At 38.7% G+C, this 17,174-nt stretch overlaps 1 protein-coding gene across 2 annotated transcripts in view; it reads left to right on the top strand.

Annotated features, from left to right (window-relative positions):
* CTNND2 (catenin delta 2) overlaps positions 1 to 17,174 on the top strand; it is a 700,253-nt gene that overhangs the window by 92,171 nt on the left and 590,908 nt on the right. The gene's annotated exons all lie outside the window — the stretch shown is intronic.

Here is a 17,174-nt window from a genome sequence, read left to right as displayed (position 1 = left end):
CGAGGGACGTTAGGAAAAAGGAGGCAAGACTCGGGGGTATCTTCTTCTCTTAGAGGGCTCTCAGAGCCAACGGTTGGAGAGCTGAAGTTGGAACTAATTAGGTTGTCAGAATTAGTCTGCACTTGAGAGTGTGTGTGTTTATACATTAATTCATTCATATATACACACATATATATACACACACAAAATACAAAACTAGGAAAACTACTAGCCCCTGTGAAAACCTGCAAGTCCATAATTTGGGTTTCTTGTACTGCCAAGGTCATAGCTCAGAGAAGGAACAGGGTCATGTTGTCATAGAATCATAGACCGGTTTGGATTGGAAGGGACCTTTAAAGATCATCTAGTCCAACACCCCGCCATGGGCAGGGACATCTTGCGCTAGACCAGGTTGCTCAGAGCCCCGTCCAACCTGACCTTGAATAATTCCAGGGATGAAGCATCTACAACTTCTCTGGGCAACCTGTTCCAGTGTCTCACCACCCTCATTGTAAAGAATTTCTTCCTTCTGTCCAATCTAAATCTACCCTCTTTCAATTTAAAACTGTTGCCCTTTGTCCTGTCACTACAGGCTCTGATAAAAAGTCTCTCTCCCTCTTTCTTATAAGCCCCCTTTATATATTGAAAGGCTGCAGTAAGGTTTTCCCGGAGTCTTCTCTTCTCCAGGCTGAACCACACCAACTCTCCCAGTCTTTCGTCATATGGGAGGTGTTCATTACAACAATGTTTGACAAATTTTGCATGCACAATGATTCTGGAGAGTGCTTTTTTCCCTCAAATAGTGAATGAAATAGGCTGATCAACTGTATCAAGTTTAATTTCCTCTTTAAAATAATTATAGCTACAAAATCTACAATCACACATAATTTAAATATACATTTATTTGAAGTATTTTATATATTTTTAAAAATAAAAATACATTTGCCAAATGATGAATTGGAGTAATATCAGTGGGAGATCTTTTTTTTAAAAACTAATTATTTGAAGTAAGTACATATTTGTAAAGAACTGCAGAGCTAATTTAACTTTTTAATTTATATTGTTAAAAGAAAAGCCTGGAAGGAGAAAACAAATACTTAATAGTATACTGTAAATATTTTTTTTACAAGTATATAAGCCAATGATTTGCTTCTAATTTATTGATGATATTAAGCATAGTAGCTATGGCCATGATCAGAATGAAATCTGATGATGTGAATTATTTTTGCTGGTGGAAAAGTGAAATGGGGTCAAAACATTATGCTCTAAGTCATAATAAAATCTCTTCCTCTTAGCAAGCCGTCCTGGTGGTATTGCTGAATGTAACCATGGAGTTTGGTAGTTGAAGAATGAATGTTAGCAGACGAAGTAACGTAAGAAAATAATAGAAAGCCAAATGAAGCCTGAACATTAAGTGAAGCCCGTTGCATATTGTGGATGGTGGCCATGCTGGGCTTCGCACTAGGCTCCTGCTGTACCAGCATTTATATAGCTGAGAACTTTCCCCTCTGGTCAAAAACAGAAGAAAAAAGTGTGTTTGAGATTTTCTTTTTCTCCCCAAGCAGTTGTGAACAGTAGGTACCCCAGCTTTCAAAATATTTTTTTCCTCAAAATTACTCAAACTCTGTGGAAGTAATTACAAAGAGGGATGTCTGTTTCTTGTCAGACTGACTTGGTTGGTTGAAATACTGCAGACTTGCTGTATAACGAAAGTAGAATTGGGCAGGTGGGATCACTGCCAATTTCTAATCAGACTGGGATCATAAACTGCTTTGAAACAATTTCCCTCCTTTTTCCACTTTTTTTTTTACAGTGATGCTTTTATGAATTAACGATGCATGTGTGATTCTTTTATCTTATTAGTACTGCATATGCATACTGTAAATGTCAGCTTAGGTGGCAAAACCAGGGGAACAGTATGTTTTGGTTCACTGCTTTATGCCACTGTATCCTGTCTAAAGGGAGACAGAAGAAACTGCATCTGCCCAGTTTGTTTATGTTTTTATATTCTTTAAATATATGCTAGGTGAAAAGCCAAAACCGTGGTTTTCATTCAAAAGAATTGTCTTTGAGAGGCAGTTTCTTAAGATGTCTCCATTTATTTTGCATTGAAGTGCATGTCCTACAACAGTTATTCTTTTTGTGCAAGCTTGAAAAAGAGGTGATGACATTTAAACCAACACAATATATGAAATGTAAAGAATGTTACTCTTAATACTCTGTCATCCCCCCCCCCCCTTTTTTTTCCCCTTTCGAAAGGGATGAATGTGAATGTGCCCTTCTGTACACACTTCTGGTTCAGGACTGAGCTTTTGAATTCAAGATCTGGATTTTAAATTTTGTTCTTCTGCCTTCAGTAGTGCCATTGTAAATCTGGAACTGATGATTTTAACTCAACGTCCTCTGTCACAGAGTACTGCTTTTGTTATATTACCAGTCAGAAATTGATGCAAATTAGTCATATCGGTTAGGGTCCTTACTGACTCACCTACGTAGAGTTAGTTTAAAAAATATTGCTAGCAATACCTTCCATTAATCACTTTATTTAGATTATAGGTATGTTTTCCCTCCTCTTCAATTACTGATAGCCATCCTCCTGGAACATCTACATCGCCCTTCCTTCTACTTTATGTCAGCATGGAGATTAGTTTCTTCATCTGTGTTGAGCCTATCTATGGAAAGAAGATAAACTGGACAAAGATAAACTGGAGGTAAACCTTCAGTATGTCCACCGACATTTTGATGTTACTGCGAGATGCCTTTGTAACACTGTCCATGTAGTCCAGTGCGTAACTGTATCTTAACAGCCTACAAACTGTGTACCTTGTATGGGCTCTGATGTCAGATGTTACCAGCTGGCACAGTGGTACAGAGCCTAAAAATTGCTTTCATGAGAAAGCAAACCCGATTGCAGGGGGATTTTTTGTTTTGTTTTTAAATGCTACTCTGGTACTAGTTTCTGTTGTTGCAAATTTCCCTGGAGAAAATGTGGCTGTCTTGCACATTTGTGTAGTATTCAAGTGACAGACAGCTTAAAGAACTCAGTTTGGCTATTCTTGTGGTAAGAATGATTTTTGTCCAGCGTTTGTAGCTACATCTCTCCTCACACTTGTGCAGAAGTTTACATAAAGCAAATTATTCTTAAGATATACTAAAATCTGATGATGCTTGCTTTTTGTTTGTTAGAATTCTGTGCAAGACCTTAAGGTATATTTTTGATTTGCAGAAATGAGACATTGTGGTAATTCATGTGTAAGTTTTGGGTTCATCATTTGCCTCAGTTGGATGCAATAGATATGACCAATCTTTTGAAGTTCCAAAATTTTTTTTCCTTTTTTTTTTTTTCTCTGTCCTGTCCTGCCCCCCCTCCCCCAGTTTTCACTTGAGATGTATTCTGTTTGGGTACTGGATTTTCATGGCTTCTTTTGAACTTAGGGCAGGAGTATTCAAGAATATTTTTCTTCATTTGTGCTTCATAGTGTAGATTTCAGCATTCTTTTTTACATGATTTTTACAACTACAATTGCATCTACCCAGAGCTGTTGTAGAAAAAAATGTGGTAAAGTTTATTCTGCAAGCGAACAGTCAAAATCAGTGCCTAGTGGAAGGGCTGTTTTCACATCAGCCTAAGAAAATCATTACTTTATCTGCCTGAAGTGTCATAACCTCGTGTTCTTTGGAGGTGATCCTCCCCATGGCCTTGCAGACGTAAAAGCTTAACCAGCGCTCAAGTAATTCTCTTGACGTCAGCATACTTCAGCTTGTCAGATGCCTGCCTCACTGTGCGTTGAGTTACAGCATTGTAATCATTACTGCATTAAATCAGCAGTCTAAGCCACCCTTAAAAATGGAGGTTGATAGGTACCTGCTCTGTTGTGAACGAGAACATGTGCCTACAGCCCGTCATCTCAGCTCTGCCCCATCAGCCGGGTGGGTTCCTGCTGGCACGGTGGCTGGCCCGTCGCAACAGGTACGGGGCTAGGGGCAGGAGGAGAGCAGGGAAATTAAAAAAGAGAGAAGGAAATACCATCAGTACCTCTTCCTCATCAGCATATGAAGTAAGCAGAAGTGCAAAAGGAAAACAGAAGGAGAAGGTTGTGTGCCCTTCAGCAGAGGTTAGGGATTTATTATTTTAATTTGTAAAAAAAAATTAAATTGCAAGTGTATGTGTACTTCAAACATGCAGTTCAAATTACTTGGGCAGGGTCTTAAATTCAGCATTATTAAGAAAGCAGTTCTGTATGTAGCATTATCATGTGCTAACATTTTTATCTTTTACCTGTAATTTCATAAGATTTTTATCCTCTAGCAGAACTGGTATAGGGTGTTATGCACTGAGTACAGGATTTCTAATCTCATGGAATAAATTCATAGACAGTTTTGTAAAAGCTGAAATACACATTTATTCAAACTAGCTTAGTGAAGCAAATTTGGGGGTTTTGCTGGAAACAGGACATCTTGTACATCAGAGAACCAAATTATGTATCTGATTATTTGAGAATTTGCATAGAAATAAGAAATTATGCAGAAATCAAAACATAATGTTCATTGGAGTTTGGACAAGGGCAGTAAAGAGACTTGGAGTTACACAAAGTAGAAAATGAAGGCAAAATCTCTGATTTATTCTACTTCTATTGAGATTATGTCCAAAGAAAGATTTTGGGTTTTTTTTTTCCTTTTTCTTTCCCTCCCCTCTCACATTTTGCATATGCCTCTGAAAGGGAGCATTGCTATCCATTTTATGTGAGACATTGCCCTTTAAATATCAGTGATAGTACTGGGTATATTGAGATCCACATCACTGATCAATTTTGAAGTTTGTTTTTTAATGCATTTTTACCTTCCTGAAATGTTTGTTTATGCCTGTACCTATAAGCAATGCTCAAGTGGATTTTAAGATAAGTAGGACTCCATCTCTGTTTTTCTTGAAACACAGCTCATGGATAAAGTTTATGCTAAGGGAAGTAAGAAAGCTGTTAGCCTATAAAAAGTGTCTATAGTTATGTAAAACATGCATAGCATATATTCTCTTACCCACTTATAGACAAAGGATAAGAAAGTAGTGCCAAAGAAATTTTAAAGCCACCCACAGGTAAAAAAACATCATAGTATTACATATAACACCAGTGAAATGTTTTGGAAAAAAATCTTAAAGTCAAACTAGAAATGATTTTGTAACTTTGCCTGTGCCATTCCTAACCAAATGAAGAGTATGATACTTGCCTTTGAGTTTCATAGGAGAAAAATGAGACAAGCTTTCTGAATTAATCTTAATCATGCTGAAACTTATTTCTTGGGATAAGTACAAAATGTGTGAATCTTTCTTTTTTTAGAAATAATTTTTATGTCTTGCTGTCACTGGATGTGACTTTGCTTATGGATGTTAGATGATCTCATAGATGATAGATGAGCTTATGCATAAAGAGAGATGATGTAGAAGAAGGTACAAAGGTGAAGGGAGAGGCATTAATTGCTGAAGTAAAAATGATGAGAATTCTGTGGGAAGGTATATAGGAAAGGCAAACGTACGTGGGCCTTTGAATAAGGTAAACAAAACCTGAATTTGAGAGAGGCATAATGAAGTAACTTAAGGCATTTAGAAAGGGGATGCATGTCCTCAATTCTTCAGAATTATTCTGAAATAAATATAGGAGGATGAGAAAGGTAAACATCAGATCTGGAAAAAGGAAGATATGATAGGCAGGTCTATGTTTAAGCTCTTTTGTTGAAATGAAAAGCAAACGACAGATTATAGTGATGCTGAGGAGCAGATCTAAAAGGCAGCCCCAAGTCCCTACACTTGCAGGGACTTGGCACAGTGTACTTGAACTTGCTGTGGTGCAGGTCTAAATAGGCTCAGACGTCCCCATTGGTGAAAAACTTTAAGGAAGTCTTAGCTGAAAGCCTTTGAGGATCTTCCTTGTTCTCTGGGTTGAGTTTGAGATGGCTGTGAAGCATCTGACAAATGACTAATTAAAACAAATCCAATTAACTCTTCGTGTTAAGGACAACTCTGTACTTGAAATGTTTGTGTAATCTTAGCTGATGTCATGGTTTAACCCCAGCCAGCAGCTAAGCACCACGCAGCCGCTCCCTCACTCCCCCGCTGCTCCCAGTGGGATGGGGAGGAGAATCGAGAAAGAAGGTAAAACTCATGGGTTGAGATAAGAACAGTTTAATAACTAAAGTAAAATATAATACTGACAATAATAATAATCAAATATAATAATAGTAATGAAAAGGAATATAAGGAAAAAACCCAAAGGTGGTGGTGGGGGGGGAACCCAGTAATACACAAAGCAATTGCTCACCACCTGCTGACTGATGCCCGAGCCGCGATCTGCCCCCGCTGGCCAACTCCCCCCTGTTTATATACTGGGCATGACGTTCCATGGTATGGAATACCCCTTTGGCTAGTTCAGGTCAGCTGCCCCGGCTCTGCTCCCTCCCAGCTTCTTGCACACCTGCTTGCTGGCAGAGCATGGGAAACTGAAAAGTCCTTGGCTTAAGATAAGCGCTACTTAGGAACTCCTAAAACATCAGAGTGTTATCAACATTATTCTCACACTAAATCCAAACCACAGCACTGTACCAGCTACTAAGAAGAGAATTAACTCTATCCCAGCCGAAAACAGGACAGCTGAGGAGGAAAACTTACCAGATTTGAGGGCAAGGCACAATGCATGAGCTGACAGCCAAGGCAAGGGAGATCATGAAAGGGCATCATGCAACTAATTAGGGACTATTAGCCTACAAGGTGATAATGGACTTCTTCATGAAGCAAATTACCTGTTGACATTGGTACAGCCTAATAATGAGAAAGTAAAAATATGGCTGCGCTTCACAAACACAGGTTTGTAACAGACAGAATGTGGGATCGCCATGGAATAAGGAATTGCCAATTAAAGATCAAAAGCAGAAAGGATTGCATTTATATGAAGAAAAGGAGGAAGGAGAAACCAAACAAAACAAACGACAGCCAAACAAGCTCTATAAATACAAACCATGAAGTAATAATAGAGAAGCTTTTCTAAAAAGAGGAAATTATTTTTTGTGAAGTGTAAAATAAATAATCAGTGAATCTCATTTCATTCCAGCTATAGGACAGAAGTATAATTTTGTGGTAATTAAAAACCAAAAAAGCAGAAAATATTTCTTTCCCAGCCAAGCTTCTGTACTAGTAAGGTATGTACAAGGTACCTTGGAAAAAGGGTATTTGCACAAATTACATGACTCATCTATATCCCAAGGGTGTGAAAGAGGGTGGAGAAAGAAAATTATTTCTTTATATCAGTCTTAGTGATAGAGGAAAGGGAAATACTAGCATTGCACTAAACAAGCCAGAAAAGTGATTTCCTGTAGATAGCTGAAAGAGCGTTATTATATACTGTATTTCACCAGATCTGCCTCGCAACTGTGTGAAAGTGCTAAATGTTTCAAAAAGGTTAAATTGAAGCACTAGACTTCGCAGTTGTTAATTATTTTCATTGAGAAGATACTTAGAGGTTAAATATTCCTTGAAGGTGAATGCATGAAAACTAGCATGCTTTTAGTAAAGGTAAATGAGGTTCTCACTGCATAGTGAATGGTAATGGTGGATGTCTACCCAACATACCACAGCTCAGCATTTCCCTAAGAAAATAATCAGCACAGTGAACTATTTGGAATCAAAGTAGATCCCAAAGCTTTTGTGAAAATGGTTCTTATTCGCTCTTGGAGGGACACAGACAAATCCCTGTTCTTCAGTGGTTTTCTCCAACTTTAATGTCTGTGGATCCTTTGCAGTGAAAGGATATGAGCCAGTGTGCCAAGGTCATCTTCTATGGCTTCCTGTTCCTTCTCTGATTTGTCTTTCAGTCTCTTGGTTAACAGTCTAGAAATTGTTTTCAGATGCTGTATTCCTCAACAGCATCCTGCTTCAGCTCTGTCTTCAGTAGGAAGGCACTTTTCCAGGCCTCTGTGTGTCAGCTCTGGTGGAAATCTTGCATTGTTTACTGGTCTAATCAGTCCTGCTCTCTGCCTGGTCTCATTAGCAACTTTCAAAATGACTGGCTGCTGTCACTAGTAACTTCATTATTTCTCTGTCTTGTGACAATCTGTTGACCACACTAAGCGCAAGTCACCTCACGGTGGTAATAAGTGCAGCATTACTTCAGTAAATGGTTTATTTGGCGTATGGTTTCCAAGCAGACTTGACAAACTTCCCAGGTGGACTCCTTTACAGTTCTACAATCTCTGGACTGATTGATTTTCACCACAAATTGACTTTGTAAGCACTTCCTTTAGGTTCCTGAATTACGGTTTCAGCACACAGAAGGATATGGATTTCTGTCCAGTAATATTTTTATCTTAATATCTGATGAAGAAATTAGATTGTTGACATTAGAGTGTTGACATCCTAGACTTCATTAGCTGTTCTCCCGATCTTTACTAATTACATATTAGTTCCTTTCAAGTGAGCTATGTATTTTTTTACTTGATCTCTAATAACACTGATTTCTCAACATGTTTCCCTCAGATCTAGTTGCTGTTTTTCATGTTGGAGATAAGCTTTATTCTTATGGCTGTAAACACCAACGTTTTCCAGATCATTATGTGCTATTAAATATAATGCATAGTTTAGAATCAGTACAGAAATAAGAGGTTTGAAGTTCAGATAATATTTGTACAAATCTTAACTCTGCACATAACAGAGCCTTTCTCTACATGGACTGGAAAAACTGCTGCTCCATACAGGTACACGTTTACTGACAAAGGGCATTTTATTTTAAATGTATATGGAGGGTTTCTAAACATGTGTGGTGCTTTGTCAGTTCACAGAAACACAGAATTCACTGTTTAAAATAAAAATGTATAATAAGTTTTACAGTAAAATCTGATATCTGGGGAAGAATCTTTAGAAGACTTCTGCACAATTTGCAGTACTTCTAAGATAACTGCTTTGTGTTGCTTTTGGAGGTCAGTATTAGCGAAGACATTCCAAAATCACTCATCTTTTCTCCAGTATACCAATTTTTATGTGTGCTTTGCAGAAATTCTCTTTTCTATTCAATGTAGTCTGCCCGACCAGCTCATCTCAAGGCTTGTAGTTGTAAAGGATAAGGAAGCACTGTCAATGCCAATACACAAATAATAAGCATGGTAAAATGACTAGGTTTTGTTTTCTCTTTTTCTTAATGAAGTCACAAAAAAAAAAAAAAAAGAGAAAGTGTTTTGAAGCAGCACATTGTGGTGTTGCATTGCAAATTGTATTCAATTAAGAAAAATAATAATACTGCATATCTGTAAATGCATTATAAAACATTTACACAGGCATTTGTAAAGCTTAGCTTTATAATAAGACTTCATTGTGTCTACTTATCTTTGTTATACATCATCTTTGGTATGTGTCTTTTGGTGTACCTGTTTTCATACTTAAAACTGTTCATGAGTGAGAACTGTAGTTCCAGAAGAGAGAATTCATACAGTACCAATTCCATAGCTGTGTAAATCATTGCAGTATCACCTCTCTTCGATAAATGATTTTTGTTTTTCTTATACCGAGATGTCTGACGTGTGGGCAGGAGGAGAATTTCATACTAAATGGAATAATTCAAAGCTCTGATAACAGAGTGGTCTTTTATTTTCAGTCCAGCAGTTTGGATCTAGCTGACCATCGTTTATCGGTTGGCAGATGTTGATGAATGTATGTGTAGGACAGTACAGAGCAGGCAGCAGATTATCCACCACTGTTGATCCTGATGCACCTCTCTTATAGTCTTGTTCCAGAGGCCACAGGTTCACTGACTGTAGACAGAACTGTTTTCTTGCTCAGTGAACACGGCGCCTTCCTTCATACTGGGTATGGGCTATCTCAGATAGGCAGAAGCTTTGTAATGCAGCTAGAGTTTTAAAGAAAAATGATGAGGAGTCTGGTTTTCTACAATGTGTTGTGTAAGTTATGTGTGCTCAATTACCTTTGTGCTCAGAGAATTATTATTTTTAGTATAAAAATTCTTCATGTAAATAGTCAAGCAAAACCTCAGTTCTGAGGAAACCTTTGACATTACAACTATCAATTTAAATCTGTATTCTCAATAACATGGGGTATAATCAGTTCGTTATTTGTACTCTGTGTACATATAAATTTACCCTGAATGTGCAATGTAAAAGTAGAATTTTAAGTATTATGAATATTATTTCCATTTCTTTTTGCTGCAGATTTCTTGTTTGGGACCTTAGTTTCAAGGTATCCAGTCCTAATTTCAAAAATTATCCTGATTTTTTTTTTTTTAAATTATATACATCATCCTGCAATATGTGTCTCAAAAGCAATCACAAACACAAAAATAAAATATTGAACAGAAAGTTATGTTACGGATTTGTTGTACAGAAAGAGCTCAGTTCACATCCACCAGCTCAAACAGAGCTTAATAATGTGCGATTGTTCCAGTTGGTGTGCTTGTCTAATGTGACAGACTAATGGCATTTTGCCCTGTAACCCCTGAACACCAGCCCTTCTGAAGAAGACAACTTTGATTCACTCAGCGTGTGCTCTGGCCACACTCCATTGCTTCCTGCCAGTAATTCTGAGTATTTTTCTGGCCACTTCTGAAATTCTTGGGGCACGGAGTGTTTGGGAATCTTTTTTGCGTCCTTTTTGTGTACTTGCAACACCTAGCATTTGTTAGTAGATCATGGATCCGCTCCTATATGCTGGCTATATTGCATGCCTAAATAGGAAAGAGAAAAAACAATTTGTTTTAACAAAATGATAGAGTGAAAGTCTTAAGTGTTTCTTTTTAAATTACAGAGGTTTAGTAAAATAACTTGGGAAATGAAGCACAATTTTGAAATAGTATTTTTCCAAGTATTCTTGAATTTACAGATGTTCTTGTTTTGTTTAAGCAACATGGTTTGTATAAAAAGTAATTCTAAATTATTCATCTAGCAAACTGTATAACTGTGTGGGATCTTTCCAAAATTATATTCAAATTCCCTGTCAGACCCTTTAAAAAAGGAGGGATAGAAGTCTGGATTTACTTTCATAGAAATCGTTTTGTCTCCTTACTCACAATAGATCAATTTATCACTGGCATAGTCCTGAAGTTAATCAACATGCTTGCCAGTATCAAGGTTACTTTTTCTATTTTTTCATATTCATGTTGCTCAATTTGACTTCTGTTCATGAGCTCATGTGGCTTTTGTCCATTTGGTTAATAAGATTTGGTTTTGAGCCTTTGCAGCTTTCCATAGTTCATTGCTTAAATCTCATGTAACTTACGACTACTGAGGCGTTGCAATGCTCCTTTCGTTATGCACTAAGTCCATTCCATATCTCCACAGCATGGAGTAAAAATAAATGTCTTGTTTCCATAGCAAGCTCTGGTGTAATACATTTTCTCTGATTTAGGTGTGCACTGTGAAAACAATGGCTTTCCATGAATAATATGTAAATTTTCCCTGTATTAAGCTCTTTATACGGCATTTTTCTCTTTTTTTCACTGTGTTCTAGGAACGGAGGGCTGATTTCAGGTACCTCGACATAGGTTCCTAATGCCATTTGAGACAGCCCTAGTTTTTGCAGTTCCGGCATAGCAGATAGGATACAGGACCTGCAAGAGACTCCTCCTGGAGTGCCACCTGGAGTCCAGGCAGGATTACCCAAAGGCCTCTCAAATGGCAGTAGACACCCATGGTTACCTTTAGCGTAGTTGTTTTTGAATTCAGTATTGTGAGAAGTCAACATAAAAAATTAAGAACTGCTGTATTGGATCTGACTGTCCTGCCTCTAACAATTGCCAAAGACGAATGATCCGAAAGGAAGATCCGAACAAGGCAAGTGCACATTACCTATCTTTTTAGCACAGTACCAGCTTCAGGGACTTTTCAGAAAGCATGTGGTTCTGTGTGTTTATGTAGTAATCTCAGTGCATTTTTCTCACCTGAAAGCATGTACATGTTTAGCAACTGCAGGATCATTTCACAAGGATTTCAACATCTCAGTGATGTACAAAGAGCACCTTCCTTTTGTCTCCGTGGAACTTGCCACTCGCTCACTTCATCTGCTGTCCCTGTTTGTTCTAATTCACCCTGCCTGTGCTACCCAGGATTTTAGAGAGTTTTCTCATTCACCCCCTCAGCCGTGTCTTTTCTGGACCAAAGAGTTCTGGCATGCATCCTTGTTCCCTACGTGGGGGCCATTCTCTGCCTCTGGTTGTCTCTGTTGCCCTTCTCTGCCTTTCCAATTCTGCTGTATCCTTTTAACGAAGGGGAACCAGAGCTGCTCACAATATTCAAGATGCAGGCCAACTATTGCTGTTTATTGCCCAGTCATTCAGTCTTGTAAGGTCCTCTGCAGTTCTCCCTAATTGACCATTTTCTGTAGTACTTCCAATTTAGTATCGTTAGCGACTTTCATCACCTCCTGCGATGCAGAAAAGGGAATGAGCAGTATGAATATGTTAAACACCCCAGCTCGCAACCCAGCTATCTCTAGGAATCTGTTAGTGGTCTCTATAGGAAGAGCTTACTCTCTCTTTACTTATGTTTGTTCTCTCTTATGTAATTAGTCAGTCATGAAGGGACCTTCCATCCTATGTAATATCTCTCTAGTTTACCCAAAAACTTTCAATGAAGGACTTTAGAAAGGCTTTGGCACAGGCTGCCACAGCATCCTTGTATCCAGGTTGGGACATTACATCCCAGATGAGTGGTCTACTAGATGGATGAAAAACTGGCTGGGTCGTCAGACCAGGGGTGTATCCTGTGCCCTTGTCTCGTTTAATTCTTCATCAGTGACATGGAGGAGGAGATGCAAGGCACTCTCATCAAGTCTGTGCATGACAACAAATTGTGAGGTGCAGTCAAAGCACTCGGAGGCCTAGCTGCCGTTCAGAAGAGCCTACGCAGGCTTGAGGAGAAGGCTGACAGCGACCTTGTGAAACTAGGCAAATAACTTAGCCTTGAGCCTGGGATGGACAAACTCCCGCCATTGGTACATCCTGGGCACTCGCTGGCTGGGGAGCAGCTCTGCTGAAACAGACCTGAAGGTCATGGTAGGCAGCAACCTGAGCATGAGGTGGCAGGATGCCTTGGCAGCCAACAGCATCCTGAGCTGCATTAGTAGGAGCACAGCCAGCAGATTGAGGGAAAAGTTTATTCACTCACTAGACTATGCCTAGACTACCATGCACAGGGGGGACACCTCAATACAGGAAAGACATCAATAAACTGGGGCAAATTCAGCAGAGGGCCCCCAGGCTGGTCAGTGGCAGGAGCACTTGCTCTCTGAGGAGAGGCTGAGAAATGGGGCTTGTTCAGCCTGGAAAAGAGATGGCTTAGGGGGACCTAGCAGCCACCTTCCTGTATCTGTGATGAAGTTACCAAGAAGACTGAGGCAGGCTCTTTCGCTGAGGTGTGTGGCTGGAGGTTGACTCATTAATTGAGATATTTTGACTTGACTTAAATGGAAAAAAAAGTTCACTGTAAGTGTAATTAAGCAGTGGAAGAGATTGCCTGGAGAGGCTGTAGGATTTTCATTCTTGGATGTTTCAAGAGCCAACTGGACAAAGCCCTGAACAACCTGGTCTTGAAGGCTGATCATCTGGCTGAAGTAGATCATCCTGATCTGCTTTGATCAGGATGTTGGATAAGAAAACCTGCTGAGGTCCCTTCCGACCTGAATAATTAATTCTGTATGATCATTGTTCATTTTATACTTGCATATTTATTAATATCCACTTCTTACTTGCATGTTTATTAATATCCAACTTCTTAGTTAAAAACAAAATAATTTTTTAAAAAAAAATTATGTTATGGAGAATAGATTTGTTCGTCCTGTCATTCAGCACTCACTTGATTGAGTTCTTATATTTTAATATACAGACATAACTAAAGAACAGGTGAAAAGTAATGTCATTTTTGTAAGGGATTCTAGTTTGGAATAAATCCTCCTCCCCTGCACTGGAGGAGTATTATATCATCTCCTTTTCAAAAGGAAAAAAAACAATCAACTCTATCATAAATGCTGCATACTTTGCATAATTATTTTTGTACTGAATTTGCAGGCACGTATATTTCTGCTGAAAATAATGTATGAAAAAATCTCCGATGATACTTAATTCTGTGTATGAAACAGAAAAGGTATAGGAAAAGCTTGGATGCTTTCATGTCAGGGACAATTTCTAGTACTGGATGTTTATACTCATCTTTCCAGAAGAAGTTTTGAATAACCTTTTGATTATACAGCATTTCCCTGATGAGCTTGTTTATTGGTATATTTATTCTGCATCTCAGATGCAATTCATCTTACCTAATTTTAGCTACCTGAAAAGGTAGTCATTGAGTTTAAAATAGTTGCCTAGGCACCCGCTACAGGTAATAGAGATGATTCTTCCTCTCCCCAAACATGAGTCATCCTGTCTGCCTTAGAGGCTTGTCTTGTGACAGAATTAATCACTCTGCAGAAGCATGTGTTTTACCCTACTAACTAGGAGGAGACTATAGGCAGCTAGGTCTTACTGGACAACTAGTTTTATATGGTTATTTTGCAAATCTCCACATCCAGACTCATTCTATATTGTGTTTCCCTTCCCAAACATCACTGAAACACCTTGGAGGAACAGAAGCGAGCCCAACTAAAAAAAAAGTTAATCTTAAATTCCTTAAATCCATTTTAGGGGTGTTGGTAGCTGATGCAAATTTCCATTTCCGCACAGCATTTTGGAATGTATCCCAGCTGAAGCCCGAGGTGCAGATAGGTACCTGGCATGATGACTCGTTGGAAACATGAAGTCAATAACATAGGTCTCTCTCTTTTTCTAGATACACAGAGTGGGTTGTTCGCAGGGGGTGGTGGAGTGGTGGTGCTTGATTTTTGGGTTGGGTTTTTTGTGTGTGTGTGTGTGTGTGGTTTTTTTCATCTTCCCCTTCTCTGGATATCTCACAGGAGACATTACTTCCCTTCTTACTTCAGTACTGGAGTCTAGTGGCAACCTCAGAGTTGTCAACAAAAGACAGTGAAGCAACATTTCATCTTGGGCCACAGGATGCTTTCAATACACTAAGCACTAAATCTATGCAGGAAGTGCTCATACTTCTATTAAGCTTACTTCTGTCTTTTGTTTTCTCATCAATGGTAAGAAACATAGGCTCATCCACATGCAATATCTCTACTTCATGGGCCAGAGATATATTTAAGCAGGGTAGGTATCATTGGGAGACTCTGTGGGAACTGTAGAAGTGATGTGTGTGAGATAAGTCTCCAAACGTGTTCTGGAATTTCCTTTTCTTTTGCTTCTTTTGTTGATTACTGTCTAGACTCAACAGATGGATGCTGGATACATGCCTCTCTCCTTCTCCCTTGGCAATATGCGAGTCCTTTTCAGGACAGGTCAGACATGAGTTTGTATCCACTTCGGATTAAATCAGATGAAATCTGAAGTATTACTTCTTTCTTTTCTTTCAGGAAGTAATTGAAAGCAAGTTCTTTCTTCTAGCAGCAGAATTGAGTGTACTTCATAGAAAACTCATCTAATTCATAAGTACCTCTAAAAGCCCAACTTGAACTCATGGGCTAAAGGTGATAGGAATAATGCTTAGCGTTCAAAGACTGCCTGTAGCTGAACAATGAAAGCAATACCAGATCAGCTCAATATATAGAATGTATCTGATGATTTAAGGTATAGGACAGGAAACAGCCGTCTGTGTTGTTAAGATTTATCTTTGGTGGGCAACAGCGTAGTAAGTGTTAAGTCAAGAGGATTCATTAGAATAACTGTTCTTTTGGGGCTGTATATTCAAACATCTCTAGCAAATTCTAACACCATTAATGAAGGAAATGGATAATCATGAATACAGCAAATGAATAGCTATTTCTAGCCTTGTACAGTCTTTGTGTTTAGTATTTTCATTTGGTAAATCTTGCAGATGTTTCCAGATCATAAAACAATTAATGATTTGCTGCCTATTTTAAATGATTTTAAATGCTTCTTTAATGATTTTAAAGAGTTTTGGAGGGGTTTGGGTTTTTTTGGAATTTTTTTTTTTTTTTTTTTTAAAGTGAAGGGCGAGGGGGAAAACAATCTTCGTTAATAAGTGGCCATAAAGAGATCATGAAGTTCGAACTGCTTCAGCTTTAGGTCACTGTAAAGTGTATGAGGGGGCTTCAGAACCGTGAATATCTGCTGCTCCTCCTAGCTGGCTTTATTGCAGGCTAGTAAACTTCCAGTTGAATTTCTTTTCCTGTGCACGTTTGGACTAACAGGCCCCAAGTCTCTTATCAAATAACAGTATCAAATAACTTATGAATAATGCTTTTGAATAATTTATTTTGTAGTCAGAAAGTAATTGCATATGTTAAATTCTGTGCTTGTTTGATTGAACATACTGAATTCAGTAGAGATCTGTGTATTATGTTTTTATGATATTTTTGCCATGTCTTTTCTTAATTTGTACAGTCCTTAGGCTAGTGGATCCTCAGTTGCAGTTGAAGGCTCTAGATGCTCCTATAATACAAATAATAATTTTGCTGCTATGCCATGTAGAACATAAACACTTCCAGAGATTCCACTTTTTTGCGAGACTTTTATAATGCAAACAGAAAAAGACACTTTCCAGACATACAATTCTTGGAAATGCCTGAACTGTTTAAGACTGGGGGGGGTGTGTGTGTGCTTAATTATGAGACAGCTGCTTGGATGGAGTATTTCAGCCCAAACAGTGAGGCTGTACAAAGTCTAAGTGGCTCAAAATAGGATCTTAAAATGAGAAGTGCTAAGCACTGCTAGCTCTGCCTGTAACTAGAAGAGAAAGCTAGAAAGAAAATTGTGAAACTTCCTCACCAGCTTTACATCGTGAAATAAGTGAATTCCACCAGAGCTGTTTTTGAAAACTGGTTCCAGCAAACTTGAGTCCCTGCTGTTGCTGACTGCTTTCCTAGAAGCCGTGATGTCTCAGCTCTGCACTGCGCACCTTCCCCCTCCGCACCAGCTCCGTTTCGGGAGGCAGCGCCTCTCACCTTGGTCGAGGGTGGGAGAGGGAAGAGGCGGCACAGGGAGGAGTGGCGCTTTCCTTCTTGGCTTCCTGCCCACATCCTTGGCCTTCTCCCCAGTATCATTGGATGTATCCCTGAATGCGACGTTTGCTTAACTTGTGCAAACTTTTTTAGGATAAAGAAACTGGATTTTCTGTTATGATGTGTAATTTGCCAGGAT

Source organism: Gymnogyps californianus, chromosome 2 (assembly GCF_018139145.2).
Source record: "Gymnogyps californianus isolate 813 chromosome 2, ASM1813914v2, whole genome shotgun sequence".
In the NCBI taxonomy this organism is placed as follows: Eukaryota; Metazoa; Chordata; class Aves; order Accipitriformes; family Cathartidae; genus Gymnogyps; species Gymnogyps californianus.
Note: the sequence above shows the minus strand (reverse complement) of the source record. Positions and strands in the feature narration are given on the sequence as shown.